Below are 21,524 nucleotides of genomic sequence, written 5' to 3' on the forward strand. Positions count from 1 at the left end.
CATCAAATAGTTACGTTTACGTCATATATTTTTGAAATACGTGATTCGTAGTCATAGTTTTTACATGCAGACCACAAAAAATGTGAAGCTTTGCATCCTCACACAGATTACCTACCTATTTTTATACCTTTCATGAAAACGAAATGGTATATTAATTTCGTCACGAAACCGAAAATTGTAAGTCCTTAAAGGAAAATAGATAGACCCACCATTAAGTATACCGAAATAATCAGGTTGAAGAGCTGAGTTGATTTAGCCATGTCCGTCTGTCCGTCTGTCTGTTTGTATGCAAACTAGTCCCTCAATTTTTGAGATATCTTGATAGAATTTGGTGAGCAGGTGTATTTGGGTGTCCGATTAGACATTTGTCGGAACCGACCGGATCGGACCACTATAGCTTATATCCTCCATACAACCGATTTTTCAGAAAAAGAGGATTTTTGTAATATCTTACCCAATTTAACAGATTGAAGCTTCAAACTTCACCATATACTTTCGTATATTGCACATATTGTTACCTGAAAAAATTTATGAGATCGGTCGTATATATAGTATATATCCCCCACAACCGATTGTTCAGATAAGGAACTTTTCGTAATTACTGCCCTATTTTAAGAGCTAGAGGCTTCAAATTTCAGCGAATGCTTACGTATATAGCATATATTGTTGTCTGAAAAAATCATAAAGATCGGTGGTATATATAGTATATATATGGTGGTATATATAGTATATATATATAGTATATATATATATATATATATTTTCGCAAATTTTAGCCCCATTTTAACAGCTAGAAGCTTCAAATTTCACCGAATATTTACTTATATAGCATATATTGTTGTCTGAAAAAATCATAGAGATCGGTTGTATATATAGTATATATCTCATACAACCGATTGTTCAGATAAGAAACTTTTCGCAATTTCTACCCCATTTTAACAGCTAGAAGCTTCAAATTTCACCAACTGCTTACGTGTATAGCATATATTGATGTCTGAAAAAATCATTGAGATCGGTGGTATACATAGTATATATCTCATACAACCGATTGTTCAGATAAGAAACTTTGCGCAATTTCTGCCCCGTTTTAACAGTTAGAAGCTTCAAATTTCACAAAATGCTTTCGTATATAGCATATATTGTTGTCTGAAAAATCATAGAGATCGGTGGTATATATATTATATACTTCATATAAACTGTCATATTGACCCCTTTTTTACGTCTAGAAGCTTCAAGATTCATCAAATTTCATCAAATAGTTACGTTTACGTCATATATTTTTGAAATACGTGATTCGTAGCCATAGTTTTTACATGCAGACCACAAAAAACGTGAAGCTTTGCATCCTCACACAGATTACCTACCTATTTTTTATTTTATATTTATCTTAAAAATCGTTTAGATATGTTCAAATTTCACCAAATGCTTACATGTATAGCATATATTGTGGTCTGAGAAAATCATAGATACCGGTGGTATATATAGTATATATCCCATACAACCGATTGTTCAGATAAGAAACTTTGCGCAATTTCTTCCCCATTTTAACAGTTATAAGCTTCAAATTTCACCGATTGCTTACGTATATAGTATGTATTGTTGTGTCAAAAAATCATAGAGATCGGTGATATATATAATATATATATGATGGTATATATAGTATATATATATAGTATATATATATTTTGTTTACTATTTCGGCCCCATTTTAACAGCTAGAAGCTTCAAATTTCACCAACTGCTTACGTGTATAGCATATATTGATGTCTGAAAAAATCATTGAGATCGGTGATACACATAGTATATATCTCATACAACCGATTGTTCAGATAAGAAACTTTGCGCAATTTCTGCCCCGTTTTAACAGTTAGAAGCTTCAAATTTTACAAAATGCTTACGTATATAGCATATATTTTTGTCTGAAAAAATCATAGAGATCGGTCGTATATATATTATATACTTCATATAAACTGTCATTTTGACCCCTTTTTTACGGCTAGAATCTTCAAAATTCATCATATTTCATCAAATAGTTACGTTTTCGTCATATATTTTTGAAATACGTGATTCGTAGTCATAATTTTTACACGCAGACCACAAAAAACCTGAAACTTTGCATCCTCACACAAAGTACCTACCTGTTTTTTATTTTATATTTATCTTAAAAATCGTTAAGGTATGTAGATCTGTTCACTATATATTTCTTATCTTATACATCCGATTATTCGGAGATTACGAACGGGATAAGATTATTGTTCAGCCCCATTCATGAAAGGTATGAAGTCTTCGGCACAGCCGAAGACAGTCCCGTTCTTACTTGTTTATATTCGACTTGTGTCCGGAAATTCTTGTCTTAAGCTTAGATTTAGTTGTCCCCACATATACTTTGTTGCATAAGTGGGACCCGTCACCATTGCAATTAATTTGGTATATTACGTTGGATTTCTCGTATTTTTCAATCCTGCTTTTCATGCTGCTGTATATTTGTCGTAGAGTATTGTCGTACGTAAAAGCTATTTCGAACCTGTCCCGGTCATACATATTTGAATTTTTCAGTCTGTTGGACAAGCCTGGAATGTATGTGGCTGTCTTGAATACTTTCTTGGCATCCTGTCTGATCTCAGTAGTATTTGCTTTAGCGTAAAAATCTCTTATGTACCTATTGATTAAATATGGAGGAAAATCGGTTTCATGCGTCGCTAATAGAGAGAACTTTTCCAACAAAATTCTTTGCCGTGTTTACTATAATTCTTCTTTCATGCTTGGAATAAAAGTTTATTAATCTCCCAGACGCAGTGGGTTTTTTGTACCATTTAAATGTAAGTTTATTGTTATGTCTTATTACTATCGTATCTAAGAATGGTAATTTTCCGTCAACTTCCATCTCTGACGTGAACTTTATAGACTTTATGTAGCTATTTAGAGTGGCCACCATTTCTTGGACTTTATCTGTTTGAACGATAGCAAATATATCATCCACATATTTCGTAAGCAAACGTGGTTTATGTGGAAAATTTTCCATGAATTTGTTCATCAATTCCTCCATTACAATATCTGCAATTAATTTAACCGGCCTATTTTTTGGACAAACTTTACTTACACGTATTGGGTCGTTTTTTTCGTTTAATATACAACGTGAAATTTTCCGATGCAATCAAGTTGCATTTAAATAATAATAAACTAAGTTGAAATAAAAGATAATATTCACAACACTGCGACATCTGTTGCAGAATGGCTGTGAAAATTGGACTTGTTTGTTGGCAATGCTGCCATAGTGTCATATTTTATTGACACTTTTTTCCCCGTGCTCTGGGATTATTAACAATTTTTGTTGTTATATCGGCCTACTGATTTTAAGATCGCGGGTTCGAATCGAGCTCAAGGCCTAACAATAATTTTTTATCATTATTATTGTTATGATAAATTTTTTCTTAATTGAAAAAATTTTTAAATTAGAATAGAAGAAAGAAAAAATATGACACTATGGCAGCATTGCCAACAAACAAGTCCAATTTTCACAGCCATTCTGCAACAGATGTCGCAGTGTTGTGAATATCAATTGGCACGAACCAGAATAGAGGTAGGATTAATGAAGACAAACAAAAAACCGCTGTGGTGGCTGAATGGTTATAGCAGCGGAGCCTAAACGTTGCCGATGAAGGAATTTAGCAGTTCCCGAAATGGATCTATACAACGAGCTTTGGCAGTTGTCTAAAATTTTTTCTTTCTTCTATTCTAATTTAAAAATTTTTTCAATTAAGAAAAAATTTATCATAACAATAATAATGATAAAAAATTATTGTTAGGCCTTGAGCTCGATTCGAACCCGCGATCTTAAAATCAGTAGGCCGATATAACAACAAAAATTGTTAATACATCCCAGAGCACGGGGAAAAAGTGTCAATAAAATATGACACTATGGCAGCATTGCCAACAAACAAGTCCAATTTTCACAGCCATTCTGCAACAGATGTCGCAGTGTTGTGAATATCAATTGGCACGAACCAGAATAGAAGTAGGATTAATGAAGACAAACAAAAAACCGCTGTGGTGGCTGAATGGTTATAGCAGCGGAGCCTAAACGTTGCCGATGAAGGAATTTAGCAGTTCCCGAAATGGATCTATACCAAGAGCTTTGGCAGTTGTCTAAATTTTTTTCTTTCTTCTATTCTAATTTAAAAATTTTTTCAATTAAGAAAAAATTTATCATAACAATAATAATGATAAAAAATTATTGTTAGGCCTTGAGCTCGATTCGAACCCGCGATCTTAAAATCAGTAGGCCGATATAACAACAAAAAGTGTTAATACATCCCAGAGCACGGGGAAAAAAGTGTCAATAAAATATGACACTATGGCAGCATTTCCAACAAACAAGTCCAATTTTCACAGCCATTCTGCAACAGATGTCGCAGTGTTGTGAATATCAATTGGCACGAACCAGAATAGAAGTAGGATTAATGAAGACAAACAAAAAACCGCTGTGGTGGCTGAATGGTTATAGCAGCGGAGCCTAAACGTTGCCGATGAAGGAATTTAGCAGTTCCCGAAATGGATCTATACAACGAGCTTTGGCAGTTGTCTAAAATTTTTTCTTTCTTCTATTCTAATTTAAAAATTTTTTCAATTAAGAAAAAATTTATCATAACAATAATAATGATAAAAAATTATTGTTAGGCCTTGAGCTCGATTCGAACCCGCGATCTTAAAATCAGTAGGCCGATATAACAACAAAAATTGTTAATACATCCCAGAGCACGGGGAAAAAAGTGTCAATAAAATATGACACTATGGCAGCATTGCCAACAAACAAGTCCAATTTTCACAGCCATTCTGCAACAGATGTCGCAGTGTTGTGAATATCAATTGGCACGAACCAGAATAGAAGTAGGATTAATGAAGACAAACAAAAAACCGCTGTGGTGGCTGAATGGTTATAGCAGCGGAGCCTAAACGTTGCCGATGAAGGAATTTAGCAGTTCCCGAAATGGATCTATACAACGAGCTTTGGCAGTTGTCTAAAATTTTTTCTTTCTTCTATTCTAATTTAAAAATTTTTTCAATTAAGAAAAAATTTATCATAACAATAATAATGATAAAAAATTATTGTTAGGCCTTGAGCTCGATTCGAACCCGCGATCTTAAAATCAGTAGGCCGATATAACAACAAAAATTGTTAATACATCCCAGAGCACGGGGAAAAAGTGTCAATAAAATATGACACTATGGCAGCATTGCCAACAAACAAGTCCAATTTTCACAGCCATTCTGCAACAGATGTCGCAGTGTTGTGAATATCAATTGGCACGAACCAGAATAGAAGTAGGATTAATGAAGACAAACAAAAAACCGCTGTGGTGGCTGAATGGTTATAGCAGCGGAGCCTAAACGTTGCCGATGAAGGAATTTAGCAGTTCCCGAAATGGATCTATACAACGAGCTTTGGCAGTTGTCTAAAATTTTTTCTTTCTTCTATTCTAATTTAAAATTTTTTTCAATTAAGAAAAAATTTATCATAACAATAATAATGATAAAAAATTATTGTTAGGCCTTGAGCTCGATTCGAACCCGCGATCTTAAAATCAGTAGGCCGATATAACAACAAAAATTGTTAATACATCCCAGAGCACGGGGAAAAAAGTGTCAATAAAATATGACACTATGGCAGCATTGCCAACAAACAAGTCCAATTTTCACAGCCATTCTGCAACAGATGTCGCAGTGTTGTGAATATCAATTGGCACGAACCAGAATAGCAGTAGGATTAATGAAGACAAACAAAAACCGCTGTGGTGGCTGAATGGTTATAGCAGCGGAGCCTAAACGTTGCCGATGAAGGAATTTAGCAGTTCGCGAAATGGATCTATACATCGAGCTTTGGCAGTTGTCTAAAATTTTTTCTTTCTTCTATTCTAATTTAAAAATTTTTTCAATTAAGAAAAAATTTATCATAACAATAATAATGATAAAAAATTATTGTTAGGCCTTGAGCTCGATTCGAACCCGCGATCTTAAAATCAGTAGGCCGATATAACAACAAAAATTGTTAATACATCCCAGAGCACGGGGAAAAAAGTGTCAATAAAATATGACACTATGGCAGCATTGCCAACAAACAAGTCCAATTTTCACAGCCATTCTGCAACAGATGTCGCAGTGTTGTGAATATCAATTGGCACGAACCAGAATAGAAGTAGGATTAATGAAGACAAACAAGAAACCGCTGTGGTGGCTGAATGGTTATAGCAGCGGAGCCTAAACGTTGCCGATGAAGGAATTTAGCAGTTCCCGAAATGCATCTATACAACGAGCTTTGGCAGTTGTCTAAAATTTTTTCTTTCTTCTATTCTAATTTAAAAATTTTTTCAATTAAGAAAAAATTTATCATAACAATAATAATGATAAAAAATTATTGTTAGGCCTTGAGCTCGATTCGAACCCGCGATCTTAAAATCAGTAAGCCGATATAACAACAAAAATTGTTAATACATCCCAGAGCACGGGGAAAAAAGTGTCAATAAAATATGACACTATGGCAGCATTGCCAACAAACAAGTCCAATTTTCGCAGCCATTCTGCAACAGATGTCGCAGTGTTGTGAATATCAATTGGCACGAACCAGAATATAAGTAGGATTAATGAAGACAAACAAAAAACCGCTGTGGTGGCTGAATGGTTATAGCAGCGGAGCCTAAAAGTTGCCGATGAAGGAATTTAGCAGTTCCCGAAATGGATCTATACAACGAGCTTTGGCAGTTGTCTAAAATTTTTTCTTTCTTCTATTCTAATTTAAAAATTTTTTCAATTATGAAAAAATTTATCATAACAATAATAATGATAAAAAATTATTGTTAGGCCTTGAGCTCGATTCGAACCCGCGATCTTAAAATCAGTAGGCCGATATAACAACAAAAATTGTTAATACATCCCAGAGCACGGGGAAAAAAGTGTCAATAAAATATGACACTATGGCAGCATTGCCAACAAACAAGTCCAATTTTCACAGCCATTCTGCAACAGATGTCGCAGTGTTGTGAATATCAATTGGCACGAACCAGAATAGAAGTAGGATTAATGAAGACAAACAAAAAACCGCTGTGGTGGCTGAATGGTTATAGCAGCGGAGCCTAAACGTTGCCGATGAAGGAATTTAGCAGTTCCCGAAATGGATCTATACAACGAGCTTTGGCAGTTGTCTAAAATTTTTTCTTTCTTCTATTCTAATTTAAAAATTTTTTCAATTAAGAAAAAATTTATCATAACAATAATAATGATAAAAAATTATTGTTAGGCCTTGAGCTCGATTCGAACCCGCGATCTTAAAATCAGTAGGCCGATATAACAACAAAAATTGTTAATACATCCCAGAGCACGGGGAAAAAGTGTCAATAAAATATGACACTATGGCAGCATTGCCAACAAACAAGTCCAATTTTCACAGCCATTCTGCAACAGATGTCGCAGTGTTGTGAATATCAATTGGCACGAACCAGAATAGAAGTAGGATTAATGATGACAAACAAAAAACCGCTGTGGTGGCTGAATGGTTATAGCAGCGGAGCCTAAACGTTGCCGATGAAGGAATTTAGCAGTTCCCGAAATGGATCTATACAACGAGCTTTGGCAGTTGTCTAAAAAATTTTTTCTTTCTTCTATTCTAATTTAAAAATTTTTTCAATTAAGAAAAAATTTATCATAACAATAATAATGATAAAAAATTATTGTTAGGCCTTGAGCTCGATTCGAACCCGCGATCTTAAAATCAGTAGGCCGATATAACAACAAAAATACATCCCAGAGCACGGGGAAAAAGTGTCAATAAAATATGACACTATGGCAGCATTGCCAACAAACAAGTCCAATTTTCACAGCCATTCTGCAACAGATGTCGCAGTGTTGTGAATATCAATTGGCACGAACCAGAATAGAAGTAGGATTAATGAAGACAAACAAAAAACCGCTGTGGTGGCTGAATGGTTATAGCAGCGGAGCCTAAACGTTGCCGATGAAGGAATTTAGCAGTTCCCGAAATGGATCATTACAACGAGCTTTGGCAGTTGTCTAAAATTTTTTCTTTCTTCTATTCTAATTAAAAAATTTTTTCAATTAAGAAAAAATTTATCATAACAATAATAATGATAAAAAATTATTGTTAGGCCTTGAGCTCGATTCGAACCCGCGATCTTAAAATCAGTAGGCCGATATAACAACAAAAATTGTTAATACATCCCAGAGCACGGGGAAAAAAGTGTCAATAAAATATGACACTATGGCAGCATTGCCAACAAACAAGTCCAATTTTCACAGCCATTCTGCAACAGATGTCGCAGTGTTGTGAATATCAATTGGCACGAACCAGAATAGAAGTAGGATTAATGAAGACAAACAAAAAACCGCTGTGGTGGCTGAATGGTTATAGCAGCGGAGCCTCAACGTTGCCGATGAAGGAATTTAGCAGTTCCCGAAATGGATCTATACAACGAGCTTTGGCAGTTGTCTAAAATTTTTTCTTTCTTCTATTCTAATTTAAAAATTTTTTCAATTAAGAAAAAATTTATCATAACAATAATAATGATAAAAAATTATTGTTAGGCCTTGAGCTCGATTCGAACCCGCGATCTTAAAATCAGTAGGCCGATATAACAACAAAAATTGTTAATACATCCCAGAGCACGGGGAAAAAAGTGTCAATAAAATATGACACTATGGCAGCATTGCCAACAAACAAGTCCAATTTTCACAGCCATTCTGCAACAGATGTCGCAGTGTTGTGAATATCAATTGGCACGAACCAGAATAGAAGTAGGATTAATGAAGACAAACAAAAAACCGCTGTGGTGGCTGAATGGTTATAGCAGCGGAGCCTAAACGTTGCCGATGAAGGAATTTAGCAGTTCCCGAAATGGATCTATACAACGAGCTTTGGCAGTTGTCTAAAATTTTTTCTTTCTTCTATTCTAATTTAAAAATTTTTTCAATTAAGAAAAAATTTATCATAACAATAATAATGATAACAAGTAAGGAAGGCTAAGTTCGGGTGTAACCGAACCTTACATACTCAGTTGAGAGCTATGGAGACAAAATAAGGGAAATCACCATGTAGGAAAATGGACCTAGGGTAATCCTGGAATATGGTTGTATGACATGTGTACCAAATGGAAGGTATTAAAGAGTATTTTAAGAGAGAGTAGGCCATAGTTCTATTGATGGACGCCATTTAGGGATATCGCCATAAAGGTGGACCAGGGCTGACTCTAGAATTTGTTTGTACGATATGGGTATCAAATGAAAGGTGTTACTGAGCATTTTAAGAGGGAGTGGGCCTTAGGTCTATCGGTGGACGCCTTTTCGAGATATCGCCATTAAGGTGCACTAGGGGTGACTCTAGAATGTGTTTGTACGATATGGGTATCAAATGAAAGGTGGTAATGAGTATTTTAAAAGGGAATGGGCTTTAGTTCTATAGGTGAACGCCTTTTCGAGAAATCGCCATAATGGTGGACCAGGGGTGACTCTAGAATATGTTTGTACGATATGGGTATCAAATGAAAGCTGTTAATGAGTATTTTGAAAAGGAGTGATCCTTAGTTCCGTAGGTCGACGCCGTTTCGAGATATCGCCATAAAGGTGGAACAGGGGTGTCTCTAGAATGTGTTTGTACGATATGGGAATCAAATGAAAGGTGTTACTAAGCATTTTAAGAGGGAGTGGGCATTAGGTCTATAGGTGGACGCCTTTTCGAGATATCGCCATTAGGGTGGGCCAGGGGTGACTCTAGAATGTTTGTACGATATGGGTATCAAACGAAAAGTGTTACTGAGCATTTTAAGAGGGAGTGGGCATTAGGTCTATAGGTGGACGCCTTTTCGAAATGTCGCCATTAGGGTGGGCCAGGGGTGACTCTAGAATGAGTTTGTATGATATGGGTATCAAATGAAAGATGGTAATGAGTATTTTAAAAGGGAGTAATCCTTAGTTCTATAGGTGGACGCCTTTTCGAGATATCGCCATAAAGGTGGACCAAGGGTGACTCTAGAATGTGTGTACGATATGGGTATCAAACGAAAGGTGTTACTGAGCATTTTAAGAGGGAGTGTGCATGAGGTCTATAGGTGGACGCCTTTTCGAGATATCGTCATTAGGGTGCGCAGGGGTGACTAGAATGTGTTTGTACGATATGGGTATCAAACGAAAGGTGTTACTGAGCATTTTAAGAGGGAGTGAGCATTAGGTCTATAGGTGGACGCCTTTTAGAGAAATCGCCATTAGGGTGGGCCAGGGGTGACTCTAGAATGTTTGTACGATATGGGTATCAAACGAAAGGTGTTACTGAGCATTTTAAGAAGGAGTGGGCATTAGGTCTATAGGTGGACGCCTTTTCGAGATATCGCCATTAAGGTGGGCCAGAGGTGACTCTAGAATGTGTTTGTACGATATGGGTATCAAATGAAAGGTGGTATTGAGTATTTTAAAAGGGAGTAATCCTTAGTTCAATAGGTGGACGCCTTTTCGAGATATCGCCATAAAGGTGGACCAAGGGTGACTCTAGAATGTTTGTACGATATGGGTATCAAACGAAAGGTGTTACTGATCATTTCAAGAGAGAGTGGGCATTAGGTCTATAGGTGGACGCCTTTTCGAGATATCGCCATAAGGGTGGGCCAGGGGTGACTCTAGAATGTTTGTACGATATGGGTATGAAACGAAAGGTGTTACTGAGCATTTTAAGAGGGAGTGGACATTAGGTCTATAGGTGGACGCCTTTTCGAGATATCGCCATTAGGGTGGGCCAGGGGTGACTCTAGAAGGTTTGTACGATATGGGTATCAAACGAAAGGTGTTACTGAGCATTTTAAGAGGGAGTGGACATTAGGTCTATAGGTGGACGCCTTTTCGAGACACCGCCATTAGGGTGGCCAGGGGTGACTCTAGAATGTTTGTACGATATGGGTATCAAACGAAAGGTGTTACTGAGCATTTTAATAGGGAGTGGGCATTAGGTCTATAGGTGGACGCCTTTTCGAGATATCGCTATTAGGGTGGGCCAGGGGTGACTCTAGAATGTTTGTACGATATGGGTATCAAACGAAAGGTGTTACTGAGCATTTTAATAGGGAGTGGGCATTAGGTCTATAGGTGGACGCCTTTTCGAGATATCGCCATTAGGGTGGGCCAGGGGTGACTCTAGAATGTATTTGTACGATATGGATATCAAATTAAAGGTATTAATGAGGGTTTTAAAAGCGAGTGGCCCTTAGATGTATATGTGAAGGCGTTCTCGGTATATCGACCAAAATGTGGACCAGGTGATCCAGAAAATCATCTGTCGGGTACTGCTAATTTATTTATATATGGAATACCACTAACAGTATTCCTGCCAAGATTCCAAGGGCTGTTGATTTCGCCTTGTAGAACTTTTTCATTTTCTTCTACTTAATATGGTAGGTGTCACACCCATTTTACAAAGTTTTTTCCAAAGTTATATTTTGCGTCAATAAGCCAATCCAGTTACAATGTTTCATCCCTTTTTTCGTATTTGGTATAGAATTATGGCATTTTTTTATTTTTCGTAATTTTCGATATCGATAAAGTGGGCGTGGTTATGGTCGGATTTCGGCCATTTTTTATATCGAGATAAAGTGAGTTCAGATAAGTACGTGTGCTAAGTTTAGTAAAGATATATCGATTTTTGCTCAAGTTATTGTGTTAACGGCCGAGCGGAAGGACAGACGGTGGACTGTGTATAAAAACTGGGCGTGGCTTCAACCGATTTCGCCCTTTTTCACAGAAAAGAGTTATCGTCCTAGGAGCCAAGCCTCTACCAAATTTCACAAGGATTGGTGTTTTGTTCGACTTATGGCATTAAAAGCATCCTAGACAAATTAAATGAAAAAGGGCAGAGCCACGCCCATTTTGAAATTTTCTTTTATTTTTGTAATTTGTTGCACCACATCATTACTGGAGTTGAATGTTGGCATAATTTACTTATATGCTGTAAAGATATTAACTTTTCTTTTAAAATTTGAATTTAAAAAAATTTTTTTTTAAAAAGTGGGCGTGGTCGTTCTCCGATTTTGCTAATTTTTATTAAGCAGACATAAAGTAATAAGGGTAATGTTCCTGCCAAATTTCATCATGATATCTTTAACGACTGCCAAATTACAGCTTGCAAAACTTCTAAATTACCTTCATTTAAAAGTGGGCGGTGTCACGCCCAATGGCCAAAATTTTAATAGTTTTCTATTCTGCGTCATAAGCTCAACTCAACTACCAAGTTTCATCTTTTAATGCGTATTTGGTAATGAATTATCGCACTTTTTTGATTTTTCGAAATTTTCGATATCGAAAAATTGGGCGTGGTTATTGTCCGATATCGTTCATTTTAAAAAGCGATCTGAGATGAGTGCCCAGGAACATATATACCAAATTTCATGAAGATACCTCAAAATTTACTCAAGTTATCGTGTTAAAGGACAGACGGACGGACGGACGGACGACTGTGTATAAAAACTGGGCGTGGCATCAACCGATTTCGCCCATTTTCACAGAAAATAGTTAACGTCGTAAAATCTACTCCCCTACCAAATTTCAAAAGGATTGGTTAATTTTTGTTCGACTTATGGCGTTAAAAGTATCCTAGACAAATTAAATGAAAAAGGGCGGAGCCACGCCCATTTTGAAATTGTCTTTTATTTTTGTATTTTGTTGCACCATATCATTACTGGAGTTGAATGTTGACATAATTTACTTATATACTGTAAAGATATTAAATTTTTTGTAAAAATTTTACTTTAAAAAAAAAATTTTTTTTAAAAGTGGGCGTGGTCCTTCCCCGATTATGCTAATTTTTATTAAGCGTACATATAGTAATAGTAGTAACGTTCCTGACAAATTTTATTATGATATCTTCAACGACTGCCAAATTACATCTTGCAAAAGTTTTAAATTACCTTCTTTTAAAAGTGGGCGGTGCCACGCCCATTGTCCAAAATTTTACTAATTTTCTATTCTGCGTCATAAGTTCAACTCATCTACCAAGTTTCGTCGCTTTATCGGTATTTTGTAATGAATTATCGCACTTTTTCGGTTTTTCGAAATTTTCGATATCGAAAAAGTGGGCGTGTTTATAGTCCGATATCGTTCATTTTAAATAGCGATCTGAGATGAGTGCTCAGGAACCTACATACTAAATTTCATCAAGATACCTCAAAATTTACTCAAGTTATCGTGTTAACGGACGGACGGACGGACGGACGGACGGACGGACATGGCTCAATCAAATTTTTTTTCGATCCTGATTATTTTGATATATGGAAGTCTATATCTATCTCGATTCCTTTATATATGTACAACCAACCGTTATCCAATCAAACTTAATATACTTTGTGAGCTCTGCTCAACTGAGTATAAAACATTATTGTTAAGCCTTGAGCTCGATTCGAACCCGCGATCTTAAAATCAGTAGGCCGATATAACAACAAAAATTGTTAATACATCCCAGAGCACGGGGAAAAAAGTGTCATTAAAATATGACACTATGGCAGCATTGCCAACAAACAAGTCCAATTTTCACAGCCATTCTGCAACAGATGTCGCAGTGTTGTGAATATCAATTGGCACGAACCAGAATAGAAGTAGGATTAATGAAGACAAACAAAAAACCGCTGTGGTGGCTGAATGGTTATAGCAGCGGAGCCTAAACGTTGCCGATGAAGGAATTTAGCAGTTCCCGAAATGGATCTATACAACGAGCTTTGGCAGTTGTCTAAAATTTTTTCTTTCTTCTATTCTAATTTAAAAATTTTTTCAATTAAGAAAAAATTTATCATAACAATAATAATGATACAAAATTATTGTTAGGCCTTGAGCTCGATTCGAACCCGCAATCTTAAAATTAGGCCGATATAACAACAAAAATTTGTAACGTAGCGTTACAATAACGTAACCACCCCCTGTATATCCTTATTCACTTAAACCTGAACCTCCCTGTACTCATTTTTCTATAGCATGTCTAAAAACCACTTGTACTTATTGTTTTATAGCGTAGCCAACAACCACTAAAATAGCAAACCAATGAAAAACACAATAACGGAGCGTTGAATTCTCAACCAGTTTGTGTCACCACCCATATAAACACTGAATTTGCATTTTTGCAATTCAGTCCTCGCAGGTGAGCCAGCGGGAGTGGTTGTCCTTTTAAAGACAAAATTGCCACTCCTGCTAGCCAGCTGAGTGGAAGGGGCGCTGTCATGGCGCGGGTCACCCTTCACCCAGGTAAGGACGAGCGGGGCGGATGCCTTTGTGCTATTGCCACCCGTCGCCCCCCTGGGTGTTCAGCGGCCCGACGCCCTAAAGACTACATAACCCCCTCCCCCTCAGCTCTGGCTTCGGCTAGTTGAGTGGAAGGGGAGCCGTCATGGCACGGGTCACCCTTCACCCGGGTAAGGACGAGCGGGGCGGATGCCTTTGTGCTATTGCCACCCGTCGCCCCCCTGGGTGTTGAGCGGCCCGACGCCTTAATGACTATACCCCCCCTTCCCTCAACTCTGGGTTCGGCCGTGAGTCGGTGCGCATAAGGGGCTACCGCTGTGCCGTTAGGGTGCACTTCCCCTCCGCGCACGGATCGATCCACGGTGTATCGGCTGGTACAGCCCCGCCCCTCTTACGCACCTTCTATAAGCGTGCAACTAGGGAGGCGGGGGTGTCCAGCAGTGAAACCAGCACTAACGAGTCCTCGCAGTCTCTTCCGCAGGTGACTGACCCCGCGACTACCACAGCTGCCGAAGAAGAGCGACTAGACGGATCCCGTTGAAGCCGACCGACCAATACCAGCACGTTGGTACGCCTATCCGACCCCACCCGGAACACGCAGCCGCTGTCCAGGTAAACCCCGTCGCCGGCCTATTTTCTCTCTCTCTCTCTCTGCCCTGGTACGCGCTCCTTAGCCCACCGCCGCTGCCGTCGCACCGTCGCCCCTCTGGTGCCACCGCTGCTACGACGACCGTTGGCCGTTCGCCATCCTACCGCCGTTAAGCCGCTGTATCCGTCACGCCGCTGCTACGACGACCGTTGGCCGTTCGCCATCCTACCGCCGTTAAGCCGCTGCATCCGTCACGCCGCTGCTACGACAACCGTTGGCCGCTCGCTATCCTACCGCCGTTGAGCCGCTGTATCCGTCACGCCGCTGCTACGACGACCGTTGGCCGCTCGCCATCCTACCGCCGTTAAGCCGCTGTATCCGTCACGCCGCTGCTACGACGACCGTTGGCCGTTCGCCATCCTACCGCCGTTAAGCCGCTGCATCACCGTCCATCCAGTTCGCTGGTGCCGTCACTACGTCCATACCGCTACATCCATCCGTCCGCTAATACTGTCCGCCGTCCAGCCACTGCGCTCATACTACTGTACCAATCCGTCCGCTAGTACTGTCCGCCGTCCGGCCGCCGCGCTGATCCCGCCGCTGCTCCCGGACAACCGTACCATCCCGCCCGCTACTGCACCGCCGCTAAACCACCGTACCGACCCCTCCGCTACTACTACGCCTATTAGCCACCGCCTCCATCTTTGTACGGAAAGCTGCTGTCCGCCTAATATCCCCAGCCGTGTGTGCGTGCGTTCGTAACACATAAATATCGTGTATTTATTCAGTAGGGGTTTGTGGGACCTCTACACGACTCTGGTTTGACTGAGTGTTACCCCAGCCTTAGACAAAACCCACCTCATAAATTGTTAATACATCCCAGAGCACGGGGAAAAAAGTGTCAATAAAATATGACACTATGGCAGCATTGCTAACAAACAAGTCCAATTTTCACAGCCATTCTGCAACAGATGTCGCAGTGTTGTGAATATCAATTGGCACGAACCAGAATAGAAGTAGGATTAATGAAGACAAACAAAAAACCGCTGTGGTGGCTGAATGGTTATAGCAGCGGAGCCTAAACGTTGCCGATGAAGGAATTTAGCAGTTCCCGAAATGAATCTATACAACGAGCTTTGGCAGTTGTCTAAAATTTTTTTCTTTCTTCTATTCTAATTTAAAAATTTTTTCAATTAAGAAAAAATTTATCATAACAATAATAATGATAAAAAATTATTGTTAGGCCTTGAGCTCGATTCGAACCCGCGATCTTAAAATCAGTAGGCCGATATAACAACAAAAATTGTTAATACATCCCAGAGCACGGGGAAAAAAGTGTCAATAAAATATGACACTATGGCAGCATTGCCAACAAACAAGTCCAATTTCCACAGCCATTCTGCAACAGATGTCGCAGTGTTGTGAATATCAATTGGCACGAACCAGAATAGAAGTAGGATTAATGAAGACAAACAAAATACCGCTGTGGTGGCTGAATGGTTATAGCAGCGGAGCCTAAACGTTGCCGATGAAGGAATTTAGCAGTTCCCGAAATGGATCTATACAACGAGCTTTGGTAGTTGTCTAAAATTTTTTCTTTCTTCTATTCTAATTTAAAAATTTTTTCAATTAAGAAAAAATTTATCATAACAATAATAATGATAAAAAATTATTGTTAGGCCTTGAGTTCGATTCGAACCCGCGATCTTAAAATCAGTAGGCCGATATAACAACAAAAATTGTTAATACATCCCAGAGCACGGGGAAAAAAGTGTCAATAAAATATGACACTATGGCAGCATTGCCAACAAACAAGTCCAATTTTCACAGCCATTCTGCAACAGATGTCGCAGTGTTGTGAATATCAATTGGCACGAACCAGAATAGAAGTAGGATTAATGAAGACAAACAAAAAACCGCTGTGGTGGCTGAATGGTTATAGCAGCGGAGCCTAAACGTTGCCGATGAAGTAATTTAGCAGTTCTCGAAATGGATCTATACAACGAGCTTTGGCAGTTGTCTAAAAAATTGTTTCTTTCTTCTATTCTAATTAAAAAATTTTTTCAATTAAGAAAAAATGTATCATAACAATAATAATGATAAAAAATTATTGTTAGGCCTTGAGCTCGATTCGAACCCGCGATCTTAAAATCAGTAGGCCGATATAACAACAAAAATTGTTAATACATCCCAGAGCACGGGGAAAAAAGTGTCAATAAAATATGACACTATTGCAGCATTGCCAACAAACAAGTCCAATTTTCACAGCCATTCTGCAACAGATGTCGCAGTGTTGTGAATATCAATTGGCACGAACCAGAATAGAAGTAGGATTAATGAAGACAAACAAAAAACCGCTGTGGTGGCTGAATGGTTATAGCAGCGGAGCCTAAACTTTGCCGATGAAGGAATTTAGCAGTTCCCGAAATGGATCTATACAACGAGCTTTGGCAGTTGTCTAAAATTTTTTCTTTCTTCTATTCTAATTTAAAAATTTTTTCAATTAAGTAAAAATTTATCATAACAATAATAATGATAAAAAATTATTGTTAGGCCTTGAGCTCGATTCGAACCCGCGATCTTAAAATCAGTAGGCCGACATAACAACAAAAATTGTTAATACATCCCAGAGCACGGGGAAAAAAGTGTCAATAAAATATGACACTATGGCAGCATTGCCAACAAACAAGTCCAATTTTCACAGCCATTCTGCAACAGATGTCGCAGTGTTGTGAATATCAATTGGCACGAACCAGAATAGAAGAAGTAGGATTAATGAAGACAAACAAAAAACCGCTGTGGTGGCTGAATGGTTATAGCAGCGGAGCCTAAACGTTGCCGATGAAGGAATTTAGCAGTTCCCGAAATGGATCTATACAACGAGCTTTGGCAGTTGTCTAAAATTTTTTCTTTCTTCTATTCTAATTTAAAAATTTTTTCAATTAAGAAAAAAAAAATGTATCATAACAATAATAATGATAAAAAATTATTGTTAGGCCTTGAGCTCGATTCGAACCCGCGATCTTAAAATCAGTAGGCCGATATAACAACAAAAAAAAAAAATAAAAGATAATATAATAAAATAAAATAAGAAATATCAAAATAAATTAGCATAAAAGAAAATATACAAATTTTAATGTAATATCTTTGTAGCAAATTTATTTATTTTTTGTTCAGTATAAGACGTGCTATATATAAAATGAGCATAAAATCTGGAAATGCAAAAAACATTTTGGGTCTTATCTTTTATTTCAACTTAGTTTATTATTATTTAAATGCAACTTGATTGAATCGGAAAATTTCACGTTGTATATTAAACGAAAAAAACGACCCAATACGTGTAAGTAAAGTTTGTCCAGAAAATAGGCCTCATTAAAGTTTTTTGTGCGCTAACAATTATTTTAGAACAATTTTTTAAGAATTTTGGTACAGACCAATATAGGTAAGTGGCAACAATGGGAAACGATATTTTATTTGAACTGAAAATGTGTAAGGCAGTAGTTCTCTCACCGTTTGGGGCGTACGAATATATACATATGTAGAGATGAAACATTTGAGCAACGCGACAATGCAGCTTTGGAGTTTCGAATTCAGGGGGTTTGTGAACATAATGGGTATTACAGATGGCAATTTCGATATTTGCAAGATTTTCGAATTTGCAAAAAACTTTTTCTATTAATTATAAACAAATAGAGTAATATTTGTTAATAAAAATAGGCCTGTGCACTGCGGCTGATCCATCCGAATCGATTCATATAACTTTTATATGATTTTACGTACGATAACTATGCGAAACATCCTCTCAATTAATTGTATGGAAATTTTGTTAGCGTATTAATATATAGATAGTGGGTAATATACTGCCTATGCAATATTTCAACCTAAAATCGAAAACGTTTTTGGGTTGTTTTTTTCCTTTAATATACAACAACAAACAAATAAGGAAGACTAAGTTCGGGTGTAACCGAACATTACATACTCAGCTGAGAGCTTTGGGGACAAAATAAGGGAAAATCACCATGTAGGAAAATAAACCTAGGGAAACCCTGGAATGTGTTTGAATGACATGGGTATCAAATGGAAGGTATTAAAGAGTATTTTAAAAGGGAGTGGGCCATAGTTCTATAGGTGGACGCCATTTCGGGATATCGCCATAAAGGTTGACCAGGGGTGACTCTAGAATGTGATGATACGATATGGGAATCAAATGAAAGGCGTTAATGAGTATTTTAAAAGGTAGTGGGCCTTAGTTCTATAGGTTGACGCCTTTTCGTGATATCGCCATAAAGGTGGACCAGGGGTGACTCTAGAATTTGTTTGTACGATATGGGTATCAAATGAAAGGTGTTAATGAGTATTTTTAAAGGGAGTGGGCCTTAGTTCTATAGGTGGACGCCTATTCGAGATATCGCCATAAAGGTGAACCAGGGTGACCCAGAACATCATCTGTTCGGTACCGCTAATTTATTTATATATGTAATACCACGAACAGTATTCCTGCCAAGATTTCAAGGGCTTTTGATTTCGCCCTGCAGAACTTTTTCATTTTATTCTACTTAGTATGGAAGGTGCCACACCCATTTTACAAAGTTTTTTTCTAAAGTTATATTTTGCGTCAATTAACCAATACAATTACAATGTTTCATCCATTTTCATATTTGGTATAGAATTATGGCATTTTTTTCATTTTTCGTAATTTTCGATATCGAAAAAGTCGGCGTGGTCATAGTCGGAATTCAGCCATTTTTATACCAAGATAAGGTGAGTTCAGATAAGTACGGTAACTAAGTTTAGTAAAGATATATCAATTTTTGCTCAAGTTATCGTGTTAACGTCGGAACGGAAGGACAGACGGTCGACTGTGTATAAAAATTGGGCGTGGCTTCAACCGATTTCGCCCATTTCCACAGAAAGCAGTTACCGTCATAGAATCTATGCCCCTACCAAATTTCACAAGAATTGGTAAATTTTTGTTCGACTTATGGCATTAAAAGTATTCTAGACAAATTAAATTAAGAAGGGCGGAGCCACGCCCATTTCGAAATTTTCTTTTATTTTTGTATTTTGTTGCACCATATTATTACTGGAGTTGAATGTTGACATAATTTACTTATATACTGTAAAGGTATTAAATTTTTTGTTAAAATTTCACTTAAAAAAAAATTTTTTTAAAAAGTGGGCGTGTTCGTCATTCGATTTTGCTAATTTTTATTTAGCACACATACAGGAATAGGAGTAACGCTTTTGCCAAATTGCATCATGATATCTTCAACGACTGCCAAATTACAGCTTTCAAATTACCTTCTTTCAAAAGTGCGCGGTGCCACGACCATTGTCCAAAATTCTACCAATTTTCTATTCTACGTCATAAGGTCAACCCACCTGCCGAGTTTCATCGCTTTATCCGTCTTTGGTAATGAATTATCGCACTTTTTCGGTTTTTCGAAATTTTCGATATCGAAAAAGTGGGCGTGGTTATAGTCCAATTTCGTTCATTTAAGGTAGGGATCTGAGATGAGTGCCCAGGAACCTACATACCAAATTTCATCAAGATACCTCAAAATTTACTCAAGTTATCGTTATTACGGAGGGACGGACGGTCGGACATGGCTAAATAAATTTCTTTTTTCGCCCAGATCATTTTGATATATAGAAGTCTATATCTAACTCGATTAGTTTATGCCGTTACGGATTACCGCTATGCGAACAAAGTTAATATACTCTGTGAGCTATGCTCATCTGAGTATAATGAGCATAAAATCTGAAAATGCAAAAACATTTTAGGTCAAATTTGCTAATAAATTGTTATAAATAAATAAAATTAGTGAGTTGAGAAAAAGTTCTGTTAAATAAAGACCTATGCATTTACGTGTAAGTAAAATTTGTCCAAAAAAATAGGTCGGTTAAGTTATTACTTCTCGTTAAAGTTTTTTTGTGCGCTAACAATTATTTTAGAACAATTTTTTAAAGATTTTGGTACACACCAATACAGGTAAGTGGCAAAAATGATAAAATTTGAATGAAAAATTTGAACTGAAAATGAGAGAGGAAGTAGTTCTCTCACCATTTGGCCGGTACGAATATGTACATATGCATATTAGTATATAGATAGTAGGGTAATATACGGCCTATGCAATATTTCGACCTAAAGTCGAAAACCTTTTTCGGTCGTTTTTTTCGTTTAATATACAACGTGAAAGTTTCCGATGAAATCAAGTTGCATTTAAATAATAATAAACTAATTAGATAATATAACAAAATAAAATAAAATAAGAAATATCAAAATAAATTAGCATAAAATACAATATACAAATTTTAATGTAATATCTTTGTAGCAAATTTATTTATTTTTTGTTAAGTATAAGACGTGCTATACCATGTTGAGTCTTATCTTTTATTTCAACTTAAAAAAAAAAAAAATGAATGTAAGGCGCGATAACCTCCCAAGAGATCTAAGGCCGAGCTTCTCTTCCAATTTGCGTCGTACTCCTCTTGATTTTCCCTACAAACTGGCCGGACGGGACCTACATGATTTTTGTTATACGTGCCTCTTGTGCTTCAATCTTCGCTGTTATACGGTTCTCCTGCGATTCCAGCTTTGATGACATATATGTTTTCTGTTCTTCCAGTTGTGTAGACATTTGTGTTTCCTGTGCTTCAATCT

This window comes from Eurosta solidaginis, chromosome X (genome assembly GCF_040869045.1).
Source record: "Eurosta solidaginis isolate ZX-2024a chromosome X, ASM4086904v1, whole genome shotgun sequence".
Classification (NCBI taxonomy): domain Eukaryota; kingdom Metazoa; phylum Arthropoda; class Insecta; order Diptera; family Tephritidae; genus Eurosta; species Eurosta solidaginis.